The sequence below is a fragment of the Loxodonta africana genome, chromosome 7 (genome assembly GCF_030014295.1).
Source record: "Loxodonta africana isolate mLoxAfr1 chromosome 7, mLoxAfr1.hap2, whole genome shotgun sequence".
NCBI classification, from domain to species: Eukaryota; Metazoa; Chordata; class Mammalia; order Proboscidea; family Elephantidae; genus Loxodonta; species Loxodonta africana.
Window position 1 is genome coordinate 10,657,689 of NC_087348.1, and position 21,145 is coordinate 10,678,833.

Below are 21,145 nucleotides of genomic sequence, written 5' to 3' on the forward strand. Positions count from 1 at the left end.
TCCAAGCAGCCCCATCTTGTACTTGGAGTCCCAGCCCCACTGAGTCCCAGCTGTGTGGCCTTGGGTAAGTCACTCAACCTCCCTGAGCTTCCGTTTCCTTGTCTGTAAAACGGGGATAAGAGTGCACCAGGGCTCTCCCCGCCCCACCACCTTGAGTGGTTGTGAGTTTGAAAGACCATTCCTGTAAAATGCTCAGCGTGATGCCTTTCAGACCCTTTCTGAGATCGCACCATCTGTGTCTCTCGTGAGGGCTGCTCAGATGAACGGGGTGTTCCACCAGGCAGTGCCTGTTTGGCACCTAGCGCTTGGTTAGGCTGGGGATGGGGCATAGATCCTCCCTCAAGGAGCCAGGGGGAGCCAGAGGCATTGGCCCCCCCAGCAGTGGGCAGCTGAAAAAGGAAAGAGGAATGGACCACCCATCAGCAGGACGCCCCTCCTATTCTCTTGTGGTGAATTGAACCACCTGGGTCAGGATGGCTTAGGGGTAGTCCCCTTCCTGACTACCAGAGCCTTTTGGGGGCCCTCTGATTGTGAGGGTGCAGGGAAGGAGGGCTCCCCCATTTTCCCTTGTCCTCCCCCATGGTCATGTCTCCTTGGCCCTCCCCAAGGGTATGTGGTCACATAAGATACAGCCTGTTTGGGCGTGGTGGGCAGGACTGGGGATGTCCCCGGGGAACCCAGATGACTCTAAGTTCTCGTGGTCAGAACTGAAGCGCTCTCCCAACCCACTATCTTCATGTGTTTCAGAAACTCATTTTTTATGCTCATTTATTTACTTTGCAAACTACGTGTTCTTGGTGCCTCCACAGGCCCTGGTGGCAGCCGAGTTGGCTGTTGTCTACTCCACCTCTCCAGGCTGCCGTGGCCCTGTCTCAGGCCCTAATCCCCTGTCTCGATTTATCGCCATAGCAGAAAGGTGCAGCTGTCCTGGCATGCAGTGACCAGGCCGGCTGGTGGGAGGCTGGTGGCCCCTCAGAGGCCTCTGTAGGCTGGAGCCAGGTGCTCACCAGACAGGCTGTGCTAGACCTTGGTTCCCACACTAACTCAGGCAAACCCCTGCTTCTTTGGACCTCAGTTTCCATGCCTGTCTGCCTTACGGAGGGGTGGTTAAGAGGAAAAAATGGATTTCCACTGTGATGCCCAGACACTGTAGGGACTCAGTAAATGGTAACAATTGTTATTATTAGCCCCTGGTGGCAAAAATGGCAAAGTGCTTGACTACTAGCTGAAAGGTTGGCAGTTTGAACCCACCCAGATGCACCTTGGAAGATAGGCCTGGCGCTCTGCTTCGGAAAGGTCACAGCCTTGAAAACCCTATAGAGCAGTTGTACTCTGACACACATGGGGTTGCCATGAGTCGGAGTCAACTCGACAGCAGCTAACAACAGCGGCATATCTTTGCCCCCACTAGACTGGGACCCTCTTGAGGGGAGTCAGAGGGTGCCTGTTACCCCTGGGTCTCCGTCGCTGGACAGGCCTGTACTCACCTGTGTTGGAGGTGGTCGGCACAGTGGGTACTCAGGACAGACACGAAAATGCAGGAATAATGATGCCCCACAGTCTCTGGACTTTTAGGTGGACACGGGCTACCAGCAGGCTCGGCTGTGTGGGCTGCTCTTGTTCTCTCCACCCTAGGCAGGGGAGGGAAGCAGCTATTTATATCTTCTTGGGGGTGTCGAGAGACAGAAGCCTGTGAGGATCAGGGAGCCAAGAGCCTGGTGTGCTGCAGCCCCGGGGGAGGACAGTGCTGGGATGTAGAGCTGGGCTTTGAAAAGTGGGCGTGGGAGATGGCGGGTGGTGGACGGGGCCACCTTCCTCTGCTGAGAGCCAGGTTCATTAAAAGCCCATCGGCAGTACCCCACTCCCAATGGCAACAAGTGGTCCTTGTACCATGGTCCCCATTCTCATCGCCGCCTGCTTCCTCCCCCTCTCTGGACATTGTAATTGCCATAAAAATAGGAGCTTAGCTGCAGTGCAGGCTGCGTGGCGTGTGGGGAGAAGAGGCTCAGCTGACAGCCATTCCCCTGCCAGCGGGGCCTGCGTCTGTTTTATTATTGCCGCCTGGCTGTATTTCACGTACGGTTTAAACATCATCAAACGCCACATCCCTTTTGAAAGGCAAGTGCTACCTTGCTGGGGATGTGGAGGAGAGACAGGAACGTTAAAACCTACGAAGCAAATGGCCCAGAATTGACATTTGCCGTGGGAGCTCTGTGGCTTCCATTCTCAAAGGAGACTCTCAAAGGAGCTAAATCCTGGCCAGCAGTTGATGGGGAGCTTTTCCCCTGAGGGTCACGGGAAGGTGGGGCTGGCTTTGGGGTTTGGCAGGGAGGGGACAATCGACCTCCTCTTTGTGCCTCCTCACACCTGTGAGTCCTTCTGACGCCCAGCCTCCTCATGCCCCTAATAAGGAGGGTAGGACCTCATGTGGGTGGAGCAGGGTGCTGGGGTCTGGGGCTTTGGGGTGGGGGTGGGACCTGGCAGCAGTCAAACAGGACAGGGCTAGGTTCAAGTCCTGCCATGGGCACTTATGAGCTCTTGTGACCTTGACCAGGATGCGATTTTTCCCTCTGAGCCTTGGTTTCCTCCTCTGTAAACCTGGGAGAGTGACACCCCTTGGAAGGTGGTTGGGAGGATCGAGATGATCTGTGCAAATGCATGACAAGTCATTGGAACTCAGTAAATGGTGACTGTTACCACCGAGGAAGTGGGCGGTTGAGCTAGAATTGCTTTTGAAAGAATGTCTAACCCGCGTGTTTCCACAGTAAAATAGATATGATAACACAAGGAATCATTAAAACAGATGAAAAGAACAAGGTCAGAGGGGAGGACACTGACCCTGGGCATCTAGTAAGAATGTGCCCCTTGCTCTTGGTCACACCTGGGACCCTTCAGCCTGGACTCCCTTGTCAGGTGCTTTCCAACCTGCTAGCCTCTTGCATAGTGCCTGGTCCTAGCTCCCTGCACCTGCCACTTGATGCTGGCATCTGGCCTACCCAGGGACCACAGTTCACACCTGCCCCTTGTATTTGACATTCTTGCTGGCTGCTTAGGGCGCTTGGCTCCTAGGACCCAGTCCCTGGCTCAAATGATACCTCAAAACTAGGCTGCAACTGAATATAAAATGCATCCTTGAGCTTCCTGGCAGCCATAGCAAAATAAAATAAAAGGATTTTAGGTTCAAGAACTCCAAACTTGGAAGGCAATTTATGTTTCAGCTTAGTGCCTCTCTCTCTTTCCACTCTTCCAGTTTCCTCCATTCTCCATCTGTAGCCCCCTTATCAGATGCTCTTTATTTCTTCGGCAGACACTTAGATCATTTTTTCCCCAAGTGCACCTTCCCTTGGGAGGGGCTGCCCCCTCTGCCCTCTTGTTTGCCGGTGTAGTTTGCCCTCATCTGGGGCTCATGTCTGTAGGCCTGGCCCCTGGGCCTCTTGCCTGGCTTGGTCCCACTGGGCCTTGTCCCTGTGGTTGCTTTCAGATGAGCTTGTGCCTAATAAGGGTTGCCCCCAGGTGGCAGGCAAAATCTTTCCCTCCTTAATATTGGAATTTAAAAATGTGTCACCACTGATTTAAAGAAAAGACTTGTTCCTGCTGAGAAAAGCAGCCTGGAGATTCGTCTCGCCTTAGGAATCACAGAGACGGCTGCATAAATTCCAGCACTGCTCTCCTACAGATGGTGCTGTCAGCCCCGCGGCCAGCCAGCTCCGAGCCCTCCGAGCCCCGGGCACTCCTCCGCGGGCTGCACCCACTTCCCCGGCCGTTTTCCTGCAGCGACTCTAGGAGCTCCTTTACGTGCGGTGGGGTTTCTGGTTGGAAGGTGGCCCACGCTTTCCTCTCCCTCCTCTCTGCGGTTAAGCCGGAGGCCAAGCCTGTGGCTAATTCTCTGTCATGAACTGTTTTAATCCCGGAAGAGGTGGAGGATGAGTGACTTCTGCACGTGGGGCTCCTGGAAGCCACCTGGATGCCCCTCACGGGTTCAAGGGACCCTCCCTAGCCCTGCTCTGTGGATCTGTTGGCTGCACAACGTGCCTGCCCTGTAGGTGGGATTTTCAGTCCCTGGATGCCCTGTGTTCTGACCTTGTTTCATCCCTGGCTGGAAGGGACTTCAGGGGTCATCTGGCTCACCCCCCTGCCTCTGGGCAGGTCCCTTCCCTCTGACTTCAGGCCCTGCCCCTGTGTGCTGGCCCTCAGCCCTCATCCTGGCCCAGGCTCTTGCCCTGCTGCTCAGGTTACAGATGGAGGCCCCAACCTGAGTTCACCCAGCACCTCTCTTAGCTTAGAATCATCATCACAGTAATGACTTGGGAGGCGGCTGGTGTTATCCCCACTGTTCAGATCAGGAGGCTGTGGTGCAGGGGCCTTGAGTGACTTGTCTGCAATCCAGGAAGCTTGAACCCAGTCTTTTCACTGTGTATCCTGGGAACTTTCCACTGCAGCACATCACCCTTGAGTGAATGAATGAATGAAGGGGAGTGGGCACATGGTAACCACTGGTGCTTGTAGGTGTTGGTCTGGTTAACAGGCTTGGTGTCTGGCCAGGATTGGGAGGCTGGGGAGCCTTCCCCTCTGCCTCGAAGTAAATGTTAGACATCACCTGTGAGGTGGCTGCTTTTGAGGCTGTATTGTTTGCAAGCATGGCATAGAGCAGGAAGGTGGGCTGGCTGTGCAGGATACCCACTGGGCCCCCTCAGCACAGGCAGTGTTCTGCTGCGGTCACAGCAGGGTAACCTTGGTGGAACCAGGGCCGTGGCCTGCACTCTGGGCCTGGAGGCTGCCCATGTGGCTCTCTGACCTTTTGCCCTGAGGATCCCGCAGGAGCTCAGTGGGGTGGTAGTGAGGGGGTGGCCAGGGGGTGGCTGTGAGTTCTTCCTCCCAGTTCTCAGGGAGACCAGGGAAGAGGTTAAGCAGACAGTTTGCAGTCTTCTCTGGCTGCCACGGGCCCTCGGAACATGTGCTGAGCTACCATTTACCACCTGTCGCGGGGAAGCCCGCAGGCAGGCCTGCTCTGCACACCTCCAGCTGCAGAAAAGACCCTGCAAGGACTCCCAGCAGCCATTACTCCGAGAAAGGAGGGGCTTTATTTTTCCTGTCTCCCTAAATGTTATTGCCTTTATAGGCTGTGGAAATCAGTTTTATGGCCTGCGTTGTTTGTCCACTGAAATATGGAAGCGCTGGAGGGAAAATAAACCGTGGATGCTTCTGGCCCTGAAAGGTCGTGTGGCCAAGGGCAAGGGGGCAGGGCTCAGGTGTGTCCTCCTGGGCCGGGGCCATTCTTTGGGGACCATCATAGCTGGAAATGGGGGGCAGAGAAGGTGGGAGCCAGGACTAGGCGAGGGGTCCTAGAATTCTGGTGGAGGGTTGGCCTGAAGCTTCAGGACCTACTCTTTTGTCTAGTGTCCCCCATTGCACTGGCCTGGCATGGTGGCAGTCATTCTGTTCTCCCAGATGCCCAGCTATGCTGCTGGCTGCCCTTGGCTGGCAGTGTAGACTTCTCAGTCTAAGTAAAAAATCAGCTCTCTGGGCTTTGCCAGCTGGGATGCAGGCCTGGCAGGGGCTCCCACCTGCCAAAGATGTTCTGTCTTCCGGCAGAGTCGGCCTGTTGGGAGCCAGGCGGAGAGCAGGGATTTGGTAGGAACATCCAGAAACCCATGCAAGCCCTCCGCCCCATCCTGGGACTGAGGCCCCCGGAGAAGGCTGCTTCTCTACCTCTCTTAATATACGAAAAGCTCCTGCAAATCAATAAGAAAAACTGTCAGAAGATGTGGATGGGCAGTTCCCCGTAGGAGAAAAACAAATGGCCAGTAAACTCATGGAAAGATGCAGAACTTCGCTAGCAATCAAGAAAATGCTAATTGAAAGAAGAGATATCATTCCTCACTGCCAAGAGGGAGACACTGTCAGTATGGAAGCTTGCAGGTATGGTGGAGGAGTGGGAGACAGCCCGTTGTTGGGCTCACTACTGAATCCCCGGGGTACCCCCGCAAAAGCCGCACATAGAAAGTGCTGGAAATATTTGTTTTATGCCAGAAAACAAAGAGCACTCCTGTTGCTGTGCACAGCAGGACTCAGCAGTCTGCTGCCTCTGCATAACCACCTGTGAGGTGCTCGAGGGGGTTTGGCTTCCAGCTGCCCCTTCCCCAGCTCCCTCGCCCTGGGGGTCCACACACGCTTCCTTGGCTGTGGCTGTGGTCTTTCTGGGCCTGGTGGCCTGTGGGGCTGACACCAGTCCCTGCTGCTGACAGTGCTTCCCTCTGGGTTCCAGCTTTCCCTTCAGCCTCGAGGCTGTTGCCAGGGCCACATTGCACCATGGGGTGTGGGGGACATTCACAGAGCCCACGATGAAAGTGGGGACCTCCAGAGCTGCTCAGAGGAGTGGCAGCCCTGGCTGTTTTCATAGCTTTTTCTGACACCCCTGGGCACCTCCATGTGGGGAAGGCTGTGCCAAGCAGTGACCTCAGCTCTCGGGGCATCCTGGATGCCAGACCCCATCATGTGGCCCCGGCACCTCCCTTGCCATTACTCCTTCCGCTTCCTCTCCCATGCTCTCATTCCAGCCTAGCTAATGATTTGGGTTTCATGACTACGTGTTTTCCACACCTCTTGGCTTTTGCATGGGCTTTTCCACCTGCCGGTAACACCCTCCCCTCTGTTTTCACTTGGCCAACTGATCAGCTTCCAGGCTCCGGCTCAGATGTCACCTCCACCAGGAGTCTCCCCTGACCTGGGGGAGCCATCCCTCCTGTGTGTTCCATAGCACAGCCATTCATTCAGCTGCCTGTCCATTGATTCATTCAGCAGGTGCTCTTCAGGGGACCCTGAAGCCCCAGGTGGTGTGCTGGGTGCTGGTGTTTCGAGGGAGATGTGGATCCCTCATGGGCAATGACCTGACCTTGGGGCTAGACCCATCTGGAGGGGACTTTAACCCCAGTCCTGAGGGACAGGTTCGAGTTGGCCCGGGGAGTGATGGGGTGGAATGTCCCAGACAGCAGCCTGAGACAGCCCGCTCTGGGGGTGGCTCAGTTGGTGTCCTGGGAGCAGAGAGGCTGGTAAGGAGGCTGTCCCGTGGGACACGGAGCTGTGACTGGCTTGCTCGCTCCTCTCGGGAACCCTTATCTTCAGAGCCCAGTGTGAAGCTGCCTTTGATGTTTAGCTTGGGGCGGGGCGGGCGCACAAGCCCCACTTCAAACGGCTGTGGTCTTGGAAATGTGGGTCTCCGAGTCCTTGAGTAATCCTCCTGCAAGCCGACCCTGGGAGAAGTTGGCCAGCAGGAGAGCCGGGGCCTGGGGAGATGCCAGCCTGGGGCCCAGCCCCTGGGTCCCCCAGCAGCCTCCTATCTTAGCTCCCTCCTTCCCCATCCTGCTCCTGAGGCCCAGCCCAGCCTGACCTGCACCCCAGCTTCTCTTTCCAGTCCCAGATCTATAGCCACAGTGGTTACCATGTGCCCACTTCCCCTCATTGATTCATTCATTCAGTCACTCATTCAGGGGTGCAACCCTCCTTCCTTCACTGAGGGGATAGGAAATGAATAAGATGCAGTCCCTGGCCATAAAAGGTGCTTACGGTATATGGGGTGACAGGGTTATAGCATAAACTGCTGAGTGCTTTGATGGCGGATCCAGGGCACTGTGGGCCAGTCAGGGAAGGCTTCCTGGAGGAAGCAGCACCCGGGCAGAGCGATGGGGGGCTCACCCGTACCTTTCCCTTGAGGCTCACAGACCCTCAGTCAGCTCTCCTCAGGGAGCATCGGGGGCCAGGACTGGGGGCAGTGGGACTTGGTTACAGTGCCAGCCTCTGTCCCCGGGGCCTTGGCAAGCTTCTTACGTCTGGCCTCAGTTTCCCCCCCGGCCACCAGCATGAAATGTGGTAACAGATGCCCAGCGCCTGGCACTGTCGGTCCTCTCTGCCTTGCTCTCACGGATGGGTGCCCCTTTAGGAAATTCCCCTGTTATGAAGTTGTGTCTATACTCTGTCCTATAGGGTCGCTATGAGTTGGAATCGACTTGACGGCACTGGGTATGAAGTTGTGGATCTGGACGGGCACATGGGAAGGAGCACATTTATTAGCGGACCCAGGAGCACAGCCGGCTGTGCCAAGCGTGTCTCGCGCCAGCTCCTGAGGACCACGTGGCATCTTCCTGGTGACAGGTTCCATCTGCCTGCCCCTCAGGAGCTGCTAGTGGGGGTGGCCGCTGGCCTGCTCAGGGATACACACACCCATCCCTGGCAACTGCTCCTGGGTCCTCACCCCTGTGCTTGTAATCTCAGCTCCAGGGGAGGAATCCCTTCCACCCCTGCCCTCTCCCCACCTCCGCCCCAGGACTAATCCATTCGTCAGGGCCCTGATCCAAGAGAAAGCTAATTAAAGAATTCCTACTCTTGGCTCAGCCTGGACTTTGAAGGTTCCCCTTGGTCTTCTTGGAATATCTGAAAACAGGTGGAGAAAGGGGCATCGGGAGGGGTGTCAGATAACCTCTTGGAGCCTCCATAATAGGCTTAACGCCCCCAAAGCCAGCAGACATCAAATGGCCTTCAGATGACACTGCTGAGAAAGGGCTCCAGAGCCCCAGGAGAGGTGGGCCGTTCCCAACCTGTGAGCCCAGACCATGGGGCTCCCTTGCCCCTGACTTTCAGTGATTGGGAGGGTATACATCCCGCAGAAGTTTTGGGGGTAGAGGAGGGTGAAAACAGGGTGTCTGCCCCTTCTATGTAGTTCTCCAGAGTGGTGAAAGGTGGGGGTCCGGGCACCAGCAGCTCTGAGCCTTGCTCTGTGACTTGGGACAGGCCCTGTTTCGGGGACTGCAATGCCTGGCAGATGCTCCATCAAGTTGGCCCTCTCCCTCCCTGCCCTGCCCTCCAGTGCCCCCTGGGCCACCAGCCTCTTTTCTTTCAAGAGCTTATTCGCCTCTTGGCAAAAATATTTATTATCCAGCATTTATCCCCAGAACCTGAGCTCCATGGGCCCAAGATCTTTCTCCTGGTCCCTGCTATGTCCCTGCCTGAGCAGGGCCTGGCACACAGTAGGTGCTCTGTAAAGACTTGACTCCTAGTTGATGGCCAGGTCCTCGGACAGAGGTAGTTTTTGCCCTCACTGAACTTGCAGTCCTGTTGCATTCGGAAAACACCTGGAGGGTCTCGGGGTTCATTGGGGTCCCCAAACATGGGGTGGGCTGGTCTTAGAGCCTGTCCACTCACTCTGCGTCACTGCTGAGCTTTGGTTGAGCCTGGTGTAGCCTTGGTGAGTCAGAGCCAGAGCCATTCTACGCTGGCACCCCCAGACCCCTTTCAGCACCTGGCTCCCTACTTCTATCTGCAGTGACTTAGGGGGCAGGGGGAGTGTTTAGACCCACAGTCACCTGTGTGGGCCCCATCTCAGGGCCCCTGCCTGCATCACGGAAATAAAAATGATCAAAACCTGCTGCTGAATTCTGGGTGGCAGTAAATTACTTAACACCTGAAACAGGTTGAAATGTGGCCACTGTGGCTTTTAATAAGCCCATCTCCGATGCAGCCGCTTCCGCCAGGAGCGGCCGGGTCTCTTCTCCAGGCATAATTTCATCGAGTCCCAGGCCTTGGCAGCGGTGCAAATAAGATTTCACTTCCTCTGTAAATCTCCATGGGGGGAGTGCTGGGATTTCATTTGCACTGTCAGTTAGTGGCTCAAGAGAGCCTGTTTACTTTGCTGCAGGAGGAGAGGGTCCCTTGGAGGTGCTGGACAGAGTGGTGGTGCAGGGCTGCTGGGGAGGTGGCCGTGTTGAGCTGACAAGATGGAGTGGGGTGGGGAGGCGGCAGGCGTGCTGCCCGCAGGAGCACACTTTATTTTTGGTGTCTGAGAGTGGATGAGCGAGCTTCTCCCAGACCACCTGAGCCAGAATTTCAAGGCTGGGTGGGTCGCCTCGGATCTATCTGGACCTTTCTGTTGTCATTAGTTGCCGTTGAGTTGATTCCGACTCGTGGCGGCCCTGTGTGTGCAGGGCAGAGCTACTCTATAGGGTTTTAAAGACTGCGACCTTTTGGAAGCAGATTGCCAGCCCTGTCTTCCAAGGCACCTCTGGGTGGCTTTGAAGCGTCAACCTTTCTGCTAATAAGTTGAGCACTTATCTATTTATGCCACCCAGGGCCTCCTGAGACCCTGCTAAGCAGGTACTAAAGAAACAGCCACAGATCTTGGGTGAGGGGATGTGGTTTGGTGTGTTAGATCCCTCCCAGATTTGGAGTTTTGTTTTCCAGGATGCTTGGTGAGACCAGAGAGAGCTCTCCTGGGAAATGAGGGCAGGAAAAGGGAAGCTTCTGGAACCTGGGTGGTAGCCAGTCAAGAGCAGGACCTAGTTGCAGGGATAGGGGCCGTGTTGGGGTGAGGTGTCACCTACTCATTCCCCTACTTGACAAACCAGGTAGAGTTGGGGCTCCTGGGCCCTGGGGTGCCCTTGGTCGCAGAGCAGCCATTTGGAGATCTTATCCTACGCTGTCCTTACCCTCAGTGATATTTGAGTCCCAGGATTTCTTTGAGAAGGAGAGAAGGAGAGGGCTCTGGAAGGCGCTTGGTTGGAAGGGAGGCACGTACCAGAAACTGTAGCAGGTGTGGGATCCCAGGTTTGCGGGAGGTCACCCCATTTCCTGGGGTCACCCTGAAATCATGATAGGGAGACAGCAAGGCTCTTAGGGGTCAGCTAGTCCCCTCCACTGCCAAGTGCTCACAACCCATTGGGGGTTGGCCAGCTTCTGCTTGCATTCCTGCGAGAACAGGGAGCTCACCCCCTCTCAGTCCACTTCTTCCCTGTCAGAAAAGATCAGTTGCATTTGGAGGGTCTTCCTTATGCTGACCTGAAACGCACATCCTGGAACCTCCCACGGTGGTTCTGGAGATTCACTCCAGGAGAGAGATGGCCTCTGCCCAGCGGTTCCTAAACCCATGTGACATGAACCCTTTCTGGGCAGAACCTCTACTAGCTCTAGGATTTGAGGAACACACGGTACTACTGCCCCAGTTTGAGGGCCCCATGGGCACCCTGATTTCGGTGTGTGGAGTGTTGTTATTTTCACCCCCTGAGGTGAGCTGAGGATGGGACCCCCATGCCTCATTCCCCCGTACTGCCTCCCCACTGCCCTCAGTGGGTGCAGGGCCTGGCTGGGAGGGCAGAGCAGTAGACTGGGAGGTTGTCACCATCACCGGGATGTTGCTCTTGGATATTTGTCTTTGTTGTACCAAGCATTGATCAGTTGATCAAACTGGTCGACTGATTGATCAATCGACTGGTGTTTATTGACTTACTCCTTTGATTAATGCTTATGGGTCCCTCTGTGGGGAACCTGAAGCTGAGAAAGGTGGAACTTGCTAGCCTGGCTCCCAACTGGGACTCTGGAACCGGTAACCCGTGGGCCCGAGAAATGCCAACAGCCGTGGAGAATGGGCAGGTGGGGAGGCCCTCTCGGAGGCAATACCTGAAATGAATCATGAAGGGCCTTTAGTGGGAGGGCATCAGGTAGAGACAGAGTGACACAGACCTGGGGCCTAAGAATGGGCTGCCCAGGGGACGTTACAGGGTGTGGCCAGAAGCTGGGTGTGTAGGGAGGGGGGCTGGAGCCTGAAGTGAGAGGGGGCAGGGGAGTGGAGCCTTCCAGAGAGAGGCACAGAATTGGACTTGCCTTCCTGCCTCAGGGCTTCCCATGTATCAGGCCCTCTTCTGGGGCACCCAGGGCCCCCTCACCGCCAGGTCACAAGGAAACATTACTTCCAGAGAACCGACCAGGCCAGGCCCCCACTTCATGATTATTTTGTCCCTCTCCCGCTTAGGCGGTAAGCTCCGAGAGGCAGGAGTAACACCTTCTCCCCAGCAGCACGTAGGAAGCCCTCAGGAAGTATTTACTGACTGACTAGCTGTGTTCTAGAAGGATCACCCGGCAACCCTGGAGAACGGGGTTCCTGAGCACCTACTGTGCTCCAGGCCTTGGGAAAAAAAACTTTTTTTTTACAGGCTCTGTCCTTTGCTGGAAGGTCGCTATGTCCTGCTCTCTGGGGGGCTTCTGCAAGCCCTTTGATGTTCTCTCTTGGTTGGCCCCTTTCCCCAGTGGGAACAGGAGGACTGAGGAGAAGACTTGGGGCAGCGGCGGGGAGGGGGCTCTGGAGCCAGAGCGCCTGCATCAACCCAGCCCGGGCCCCCCTGCTACCAAGGCACGTTGAGAAGTTACTTTTCTCCCTCAGAATATAAGGAAAAGCTCATTAACCTGTATCCAGACGTGAAACCAGGTCTAAGACAGAAATAATGAGTCCTTATTTTGTGTTAAATTTAGCAGAAACTGCTCTTGTTCTCATGGGAAAATGTTTTTCCCTTCTCCCCCTTGTGGGGTGAGAGAAGTGCAGTGGGAGCACAGTGGGCAGGCCTGAGGGAAGCCAGGTGTGTGTGGGGGACCCAGGGTGGAGTGATCGCCTGCGGAGGAATAAACACGGCTGCCAAGTAGCTTGTGCTTTTCCGCCCTTATCTGGGTATCCACATGGCTGCCCCAGCGCCGTACGGGATAATCCACAGCTCCTATTAATATGCCTGCATGCAGAGGCCCTCCTAGAGTCTGAGGTTAGCTGTCGTCGTCTCCCTTGAGTGGTTGGTTTACAAACACCTCTGGTGCCCGCAAGCATCCGCAGGCCTGTGGGGTAAGGGCAAAGGTCTCATCTCCTTCCTACAGCAGAATCTTTATTTTGGTTCTAGTGGCGCCCCAGAGTTTCCACCCATGCCAGTGGACCCGACAGCAGGGCTGACCTGTGGGGTAAGGCCTGGGGAGGGGGTGTTGGCAACTGAGACCATTCCGGGTTCAGTCACCACGCACACCAGGCTGCCCAGCCCAGAGTCAGCAGCTGAGAAAACTGTAAAAGTTAAATCTTTCTATTTATTTCAAGAAACGACAAGGAAAGTGGACTTGGACATTTTATATGAAAACAAACAGAAAATAGGACCAAGTAGTTAATCACATTCATCTCAACATTGAAGTTTCAAGGCACCTACAAGAAGGAGGCCAAAGAGCGGTTCGCAGTGCACTTTGGTTTGTGTTGTTGTCGTTGTGTGAGTGTTTGTGTGTCTTGGTTTTCTGAAAACCCATCTGGTGTCAAGGTTCGGGGTGAGGCAAGTGGGCATGGGGCCTAGCCAGGGTCCAAGGAGCCAGGCTGGGTCAGTGGCCTGGTCCCAGTCGGCAGCAGGCAGTGGGGAGAGTGGTCCTGTCACTCAGATCCCTGGGACTGTTTTGCTCTTCAGAAAAAGAGAAAACAGACGAGCGTGTGCCGAGCCGAGGGCCCCACAGGTGGGGTTTGCAGGTGGGGAAGGGCAAGGGGCTCAGGAAGCTCTGGGTGCCGGGGAAGGGGGCCTTTGAATAGCAGAAGTGCTCGGTCTCAGGCTGGGGAGAGGCCTGGCCTGCCCTCCCCATGACTCTGGCTGTAGCAGAGAGCCACCCTGGCCTTCTCCTCCTCCTCAGACCACTGGGAATGGGATTATACCGAGCAGCACTGCCTTACCCCAGAATGCTTTACAACATCAAGTGAGATACAAATCGTCGCTTAACACCAGGAAAGGGAATTGCTGGCTCTTCTAACATTCGCTCTGCAGTGCTTATGCGTGGGGCTTCTTTTCTCTTACTTCTTTCCATCGCCTCCCTGTTCACACCCGCCTGGTGACATTCATAATTAGCGAGTGGCCGCTGCAGCCAGCGGAATCACACAACTGCACCATCTTTCTGGCTAGAGCACATGTTTACAACCCCATCGCCTCTCCCAACCTTCCATGCCCTGTCTCCCCCTTTCTCTCACTCTCAGTTGGCAAACCTCAAATGCTAGGCCATACGGCTGCCATTCCCTGGCTCTTGGCATCCCTTTATGAGCTGGAAGGCACTGGGGTCCCGGTCCAAAGGACCCTTCCTGGTGCCGTAGCTTGGCGCCAGCCCCATAGGCAGGATGGGCTCTCAGCTGAGGGGGCTCTGCCAGGCGGGTAGAAAAATCTAAGGCTTATTTCAGGGTTTTGGGTGTGTGTCTCCTGCATACATACCCAGAACTGTTGGAAAACAGGAGTAGCAGGGGTGGGGTGGTCTCGATGCTCTGTAAATGTGTCCCTACACCAGGCGGTGGGAGATGCTCCAGGGAGATGGACTATGGCAACCCTGTGCCCATTGTGGCTTTGATTGTCAGTTCACGGTGTGTTTTTTTTTTTTTTTTTGCTTCTCTTATCTTGAGGATAAATCTTTGTCATTTCCTCCAGGTGGGTAGCTCAGTCCGGGGGGTCTCAGTGGGAGCATCAGGAGAGGTGGTGTGTGTCACCTGGGTATTCGGTTTCCTGCAGCACCTTTCTCCAGTTCTGACAACCTTTCTCTGCCCTCCTGGTCACCGCCTGAGATGCAGAAAGTGAAACCCTGTCGCCCAGGCCGCCAGTGAGACATGGCTGGGATTTCCCCATCAGGCTCATAGCTGGTGATGGGACAGATCCAAGGGGGAGAGAGAAAAACGCTTTGGAGAGGAAAAGCTTCGGAGATGGGCCCTCACTGTGCCAGGCCTCCAGCAGGGCAGGTGCCAGGAGGAGAGGAGAGGCCAGTGCCAACACAAGCATCAGGGCCTTTTGTGCTGGCCCGGGTGGGCAGAGGGCATACCGGAGAGTGAAGGAGCGAGAGGAGCAGGGCAGCCTCGTTCAGCTGCTGGAGAAGAAACTCTTCTTGCCCTGGTGTGCCAGGTGCTGTGCTGGGCTCAGGGGAACCACTGGGCCTGGGGGGTGGGGGAAGGGCCACACGAGGAGGAGCACGGAGATCTGGCATCCTATAGAGCAGCCACGTGAGCTGATGGCTGGGAAAGAGATTTAGGGGCAATGGCAGCAGAGACCCTTCCGTAAGGGCACCCCACGCTTGGCCTCTGGCATCTGGGTGTGGGGAAGCACAGGAGTCAGGGCACTGTGCCCACCCCAATGGCTGCAGTGCCACAGGGCCTGGCTTTGTTTTAGGTGGGGGATGGGTCAGCCCATCGACAGGGCACTGCATACCCTCAGTATACCCCTACTTCCCTCCTGGGCACAAGGGGGGTATTTCAGTAATAATGGGTGTGGGCCAGTACTGGGGCCCCCCAGGTTCTCCAGCGGGACCAGAAGCAGGAGCTGCCTGCTAAGGCTGAAGATCTATCTCGTGGGGGGCAGGTGGGGTCTGCCTATTGTGTTAATGGCGTCCCTGGGCCACATTCAAGTCACATTTTATGGTGAGAGGTGGGACTGGGGCATGGCCCAGCCATCATGGAATTTCTGGAACCAGAGAAAAACAATCCGTCAAAAGAGCAAGGGGGGCCGGAGCAAAGGGAGGAGGGATAAAGAGCAAAGGGAGCCTCTGTGTGAGTTCTTTTAAAGAAACCAGTGTGGGTATTTCAGGCAACTGCTTGGAACATTTCAGAAGGATGGTAAATGCTTAAAGAGGCAGAGTGAGAACTGCCCCGGGCAGCCATCAACCTGTCCATGATGGATGGAGGGAGGGGGGATGGATAGAGGGAGGAAGGGATAGAGGGAGGGAGGGATGGGTGGATGGGTAGGTGGGTGGATGGATGGAGCCACAGTGAGATGGATGGGTTGTGTGTGTGGAGCTGGGGAAATGCTGGTGAGTGGAGGGAGGGAGGGGTCCCTGAAGTCCTGGGAACAGGCCCAAGGAGGCAGTAGCCCCACGCTTGCCTCAGGGTGTGGGTCATCTACCTGCCCTGTGCTGAGTTCTGACTCTGGCTTAGGTGGGTCCTGTCTGCACTTCCTCTCCCGGTGCCTTTGGGACACTGAGGATCAGAATTTCGTAGCATCTCTGGCGGCACTAGCAGCTCTCTAATGGGGCTGGGCGGCCTGGACTCAGGATTTTCAGGGGGACACTGGTCTTTTTGAGCAGCATAGTCAGTATTTCTCCATTTCTGCTTCCTTACAGGGCTCTGGGGGATGATAGAGCAAGGGTGGGAACCAGGGTTTTCTAATCAAAGAAGTTGGTCTTGGCTTAGGCAGAAGCATGTCTGCCACGTTCCTATCATGTCCTAGAATGCTACCAGTGATGGGGACCTCACCGCCTGCTTCCTTTGCTGGGCCTGAGTTTCTCTTCCTTCACCTTCAGTTTCCCCACTTGCCTTGTCACTCGCCCCAGGGAGTGGGTCAGAGACAGACTCACCCTGGAACAGAAAGGAAATGGAAAAGCTTGTGGCTTTAGACTCCAGTGCTCTAAGTGATTGGACAGGTCAGTTCCCCTGGCTGAAGACTTGATTTTCATCCCCAAAGGCAGAGGGAATCTAGAAGGCAGGAACAGAGCGTGGAACCCCAAACCATTTGCCACCTAGTAGATTCCGACTCACAGTGACGCCGTGTGTGTCAGAGTAGGACTGAGCTCCGTAGGTTTTTCAAGGCTGTGACCTTTTGGAAGTAGATTGGTAGGCCTTTCTTCCAAGGCACCTCTTGGTGGGTTTGAACTGCCAACCTTTCAGTTAGCAGTTAACTGCTTAATTATTTGCACCACACAGGGACTTCTAGAGTGTGGAGCCCAGGCCTGTGTTAAACCCAGTGTACCCTGAGCGCTCGGCCCACTCAGTGTCTGCCCTCAGAGATCCCCAGCTCCAAGGAGCTGAGCAGGCGCAGCCCTCGAGCCAGGCCCTGGAAAATCCGTGCTCTGTGCATGGCCACTCAGGGCAGGTTCATAAAACTTGAAAAATCCCCCTTTCCCTTCACCTCCAAGGAGTTTAATCTCTCATAATCAATTTTGGAGACTTGCTTGGTTGTAAACGGTAATGATTTGCATTTTTGAGCCTGTTCATCCCTCTTTAAGAAAAAAAAATCGGCCTCATCTCTGCGCTCTGGAAGGCCTGTGCTGGAGCGGCAGGGCTGTGAATTGCTTGTTAGCGCTCACCCTGGAGCCAGGCCAGTGCCAGGCATCAGTGCCCGTCACCTGCTCTGACTCCAGTGTGGGGAGGGGACGTGGGATGCCCACAGCTGCCCCTGGCCTCGTTCTGGCCCAGAAAGCATGGTCTGGCCTGGGGGGCCCAGGCTGCTGCACTATGGCCCCCTCCTTCCAGCAAGGCCCCCAGTTCCATCCCGGCTTTGCCTTCCTGGCTCTGCTGCTCCCTGTTTGCCGCATCCAATCTTCCTTGTTGTATTTTTCATAAGCGTGAAGCTCAGAAGCCCAGTCCTCCTCCCTGATGCATTCAGCATGAAGTAGATTTCTAGAGTGGGTTGGCTTTGGGACTTAGCTGCCATTTGGTGGTGGTGGGAGTTGTCCGGAGTGTTCTCAGACTTTTGCTCTTTCCTGGCCTCTCCTGGCTCCTGGGCTCTGCACCACAGCTGAGGAAGGAGGGAGGCTGTCAGAAGCAGTCCTGGGCCTGTGTCCTTCTCCAGGCCCCAGTTAGCCTTCAGAGATCCCTCACCTGACCTGTCCCTCCTGCTCTGGATCACCTGTCTTGAACCAACTAGAGCCTTCCAGAATCTGTGGCGGGGGGGGGGAGGGGGTAGGAAGGGGTAGGTGGAAGGGCCCCTACTCAGGCTCTGGAGCACCCAGCTCTCCTGGGTGAAACTAGACCCCTCTCCAGCCTTCCCCCCACTTTACAGAAGGGGAAATAGAGGTCATGCATTCACAAAACATGCTTTCCCTGCGCCTCTCTGGAGTCAGCCTCCCTAGCCAGCAAACGCCTGGGGCAGGTGAAGGTGGCCTAGTGCCAGTGCCCTGTGTCCCTGGAGTGAGAAGAGGTAGAAGGCAGGTGCGGGCTTAGGGTGGGCCAGGTTGGGCCCCTCCCAGCTACTGCCACCTCCCCAGCTATTGTCACCCAGAGTGAGAAGGAGCTGGTACCCCAGCTCCAGCATCCAAACTCAGCTTCCTTGCCCTGGGTGGGGGAGGGCCAGGCCGCCATGTTAACATGGAGGCAGTCCAGGAAGTCGGAGCCAATTGAGAGAAGATGGAGGTTTCCGCAGGAGGCTGCGGGAACGGGGAAGAAAAGAGGGAAGAAAAGAGGCTTTTGATGCACATCATGTCTGCGGAATTGAGTATGACTAATTAATAGATTTTATTCTTAGTAATCTTTTAAGCATTCCATACGTTGGGCCCCACGCCTGAGCAGAGCTTACAAGAGGCCTCATTCGCAAAATGCAAATGACACGCCGGGCCCTGCTGCCTTCTCTCCTGCCTTTTTTTTTTTTAGGGCAAATTTAAAGGAAAATTGCCATGTAATAGAAAAGAGATTCCAATCACTACATCTAATTACCACGAAGGGTAAACCACTTAACCAAAAAAGTGTCATGGGCTTTTTTTCCCCTTAACTTTAAACCTGCCTTAAATGCCATAAGATATACTCATCAACCCTGAGGCCAGCAAGGTGGTTGTGGCTGGGTAGAGGCTGCCTGGGCCAGGTCGGGAGTGAACTCTCTCTCGGAGGAGTCACCGTGCACAGAGGGAGATGTTAGGACTGGGGGCTGTCTTTAGCCACCCTGTGTCCTAATGTACTTCTCTGGGGTGAGGGGGACTGGGCACCAGGAAACATCATTCTGTCTGCTTCTGTGACCATCTCAGAGCAGCTGGGCCAGGAGGCGACGGGGTTCAGAGTGGACCTGGCTTCAGGCCCCCTCATGGTTGGGGGGCCTGTGACTCAGCCAACAGTTGGGGTTTGCTCTCGGAAAGGATACTTGGAACACGTCAGGATGCAAAAGGCCAGAAAAGATGAGAAAGCCAGTTCGAGGAACAGGGTCCCAGGCCTCAGGTGGGGTTATTGGAAGGGCCAGGGTCCTGGCCGGGTGGTGCGTCTGCCATCATCAGGATAGGGTACTCTGTGTGGGAGTCAGGCAGGACCTGGGTGCTCTAGCCACTGTTAGATGGGGTGAGCCCCTGCCTGAGCCCTCAGTACAAAGCCAGGCAGAGGGGACTGGTGGGCACCCTTAGGCCTGGGCTCTCCTGGGGGTGGGTGGCAGACTTCCTGTGGGCCTGACCTGCTCCGTGCCGTGGGGGAAGAAGTTCATCACCCCAGCCTGGGTCTGGATCAGGTAGCTGGGCACAGTGGACTGTCATCCCTGCCTGCTCGCTGCATCGGGTCCCGCTCTCCTCCCAGGAAGCAGGGCCTTCCCTGCAGCCCTCACAGTTGTCCCTTAACTGCTTTCCTGGCCTCCCATGGGATGATCTGACCCCCTACCTGGGTGAGGAAAGGAGAAAGGAGGGTAGAGGGAAATCCGGGGACTGGGCATGTTGGTAGCGCCATGTTTAGATGCTCAAGACTTAGGGAACACTCTTCCCAGTACACTGGTTGAAGGCAGGAGTGGGGCGCCTGAGGGAGGGGACCCTGAACTTCCATATCCTGGCCAACGCCTTGCCCCCTATGCATCTGTGCTCCCAGATACTCCCCATGGGACCTCTGTTCCTCCTTGGAGCTGCCAGGAACAGGCCTGCGTCTGGGGTGCTCCGGTCCAGATTGGGGCCAGCTTTTTACAGCCGTGAGATTAAGGCTTGGGGAAATTTCTCTCTTGACCTCCTTGTATGAGAAAAAATGGTCTAATTTGGAATGAAAGTCCCCTCGGCCTCTCCTGGGGGTTGGTGGTAAGGATTCCTGTTTGGTGAGCTGATCCCAGCGGCTGGTGGGGCTCACGGTGGGGAGCCTTCGCCTGTGCTCCACCTCCTTATAGCAGCTGTTGTGTCCATTTCGGTTGACCCCCGCCTCTTCACCAAAGGGCCACGTTGGATCTTTTCATGTCTGAGAAGTGGCCGGCCCTCGGGCACATCATGGCAGGCCTGGAACCGCTGCTCAGACTCCTCTTCCTGCCTTTGCCTTTTGTCAGAGCAGCGAGGCCTTTTGAAAACGCCACCGTCAGAAGCTGGACCCTTCTCATCCTCCTGCCCTCAGCACGGCGTCTCGCCCTTCTTTGATACGGTGTGTCCCTAGCACAGGACAAGTGGCATGTTGACAGATGGTGACCTACGTTCCCTAAGAGCCGGGATGCAGGAAATATCAGACCCCCAGGCACCATGCCTCTCTTCTTTCCAGACCCGCTGTCATTATTTCATCATCGTTTTAATCTCATGGTTCGCCAAACTGCACCGCCAGTTGATAAATGGTGGCAACATTTATTCCAGAGGGAGGAAATAAAATCTTAACTCTTCTGAAGGTCCCGGTTGCTACCCTTTTTGAGCCTGGAATTTTTAGAAAGACACCAGCTTGTATTCCCTCTCAGAGAGCAGTGTCCCAGGGGTGGGCACAGCTGAGTTTTCTGGATTTTGGGGGTGCTGTCTGCCAGGGCTTTTTCTGGGCTTTGTTTGAGCAGCCATGGAAACCATTAGGTGTAATCAGCTGAAATAAAAACCTCGTACCTGCACCAATTACTCATCTCGGGAGGAAGCACATAGCACATAGTAATCCCTCAGGAAGTAGCTATTGAGGTGATTGTATCTGTGGGTGGGAGAGATAGGGGGACACTGGCACTCAAAGAAAGCTCTTCTCTGTACTAGAAGGGAAAGCGGCCCAGCTCTGGCCAACCTGAGATAGGGTTGAACTAAAAGTGCCCCTTGCCCAGCTCCTTAAGCTACGCACCTGGATAGACATGCCTCAGCCTCTGGGAACAGCAATATCCCCAGGAGACCGAGTCTCCTCCCTCCACTCCACTCCCGTCCCCAACATACTTTGTCTACTTACTCACTTATTTCTAGGAGAAAGCAATTTTTTCGCAGTTCTGCTGTCTCGGAATTGTAAGAACTGACCCAAGAAGTACTGTAAGGACCACATATGTGGCTGTAACTACCCCGCTGTATTTAAATACATGACATAGAGATAGACCGGTAGAGAGCTGCGTCTCCGAGTGGCAGGGAAAGCGGCAGCTTCCGTTGGGCCGTCTGCGGAGTGTGGTGCATGGAATCGAAGAGGGTTTCGGTATAGAAAAGAAAAAAAGTTGTTTTTTTTTTACCCAACTACATAATTGTTCAGAGAATGCAGCGAAAGACCGACCTCTCTGTAAATCTGTAAGGGAAATGGTATGGAAGGAACCAGGAAAGAGATTTCAGGACAATATCTCCATTACAAAAGATCTTTTCTTCCTCCTCTCCTTTGTGAGGAGGCTGAAAACCTTCCATCAGGAGCAGCGCCAGCCAGGGAGAGAGCTGTGTGGGGGCCTCAAGTGTCGACTGCCTTTCTTTGACGGTTCTTTTGTGACGG

At 55.2% G+C, this 21,145-nt stretch overlaps 1 protein-coding gene across 2 annotated transcripts in view; it reads left to right on the top strand.

Annotated features, from left to right (window-relative positions):
- The window catches only part of MACROD1 (mono-ADP ribosylhydrolase 1), a 174,494-nt gene that overhangs the window by 26,595 nt on the left and 126,754 nt on the right, over positions 1-21,145 (top strand). The gene's annotated exons all lie outside the window — the stretch shown is intronic.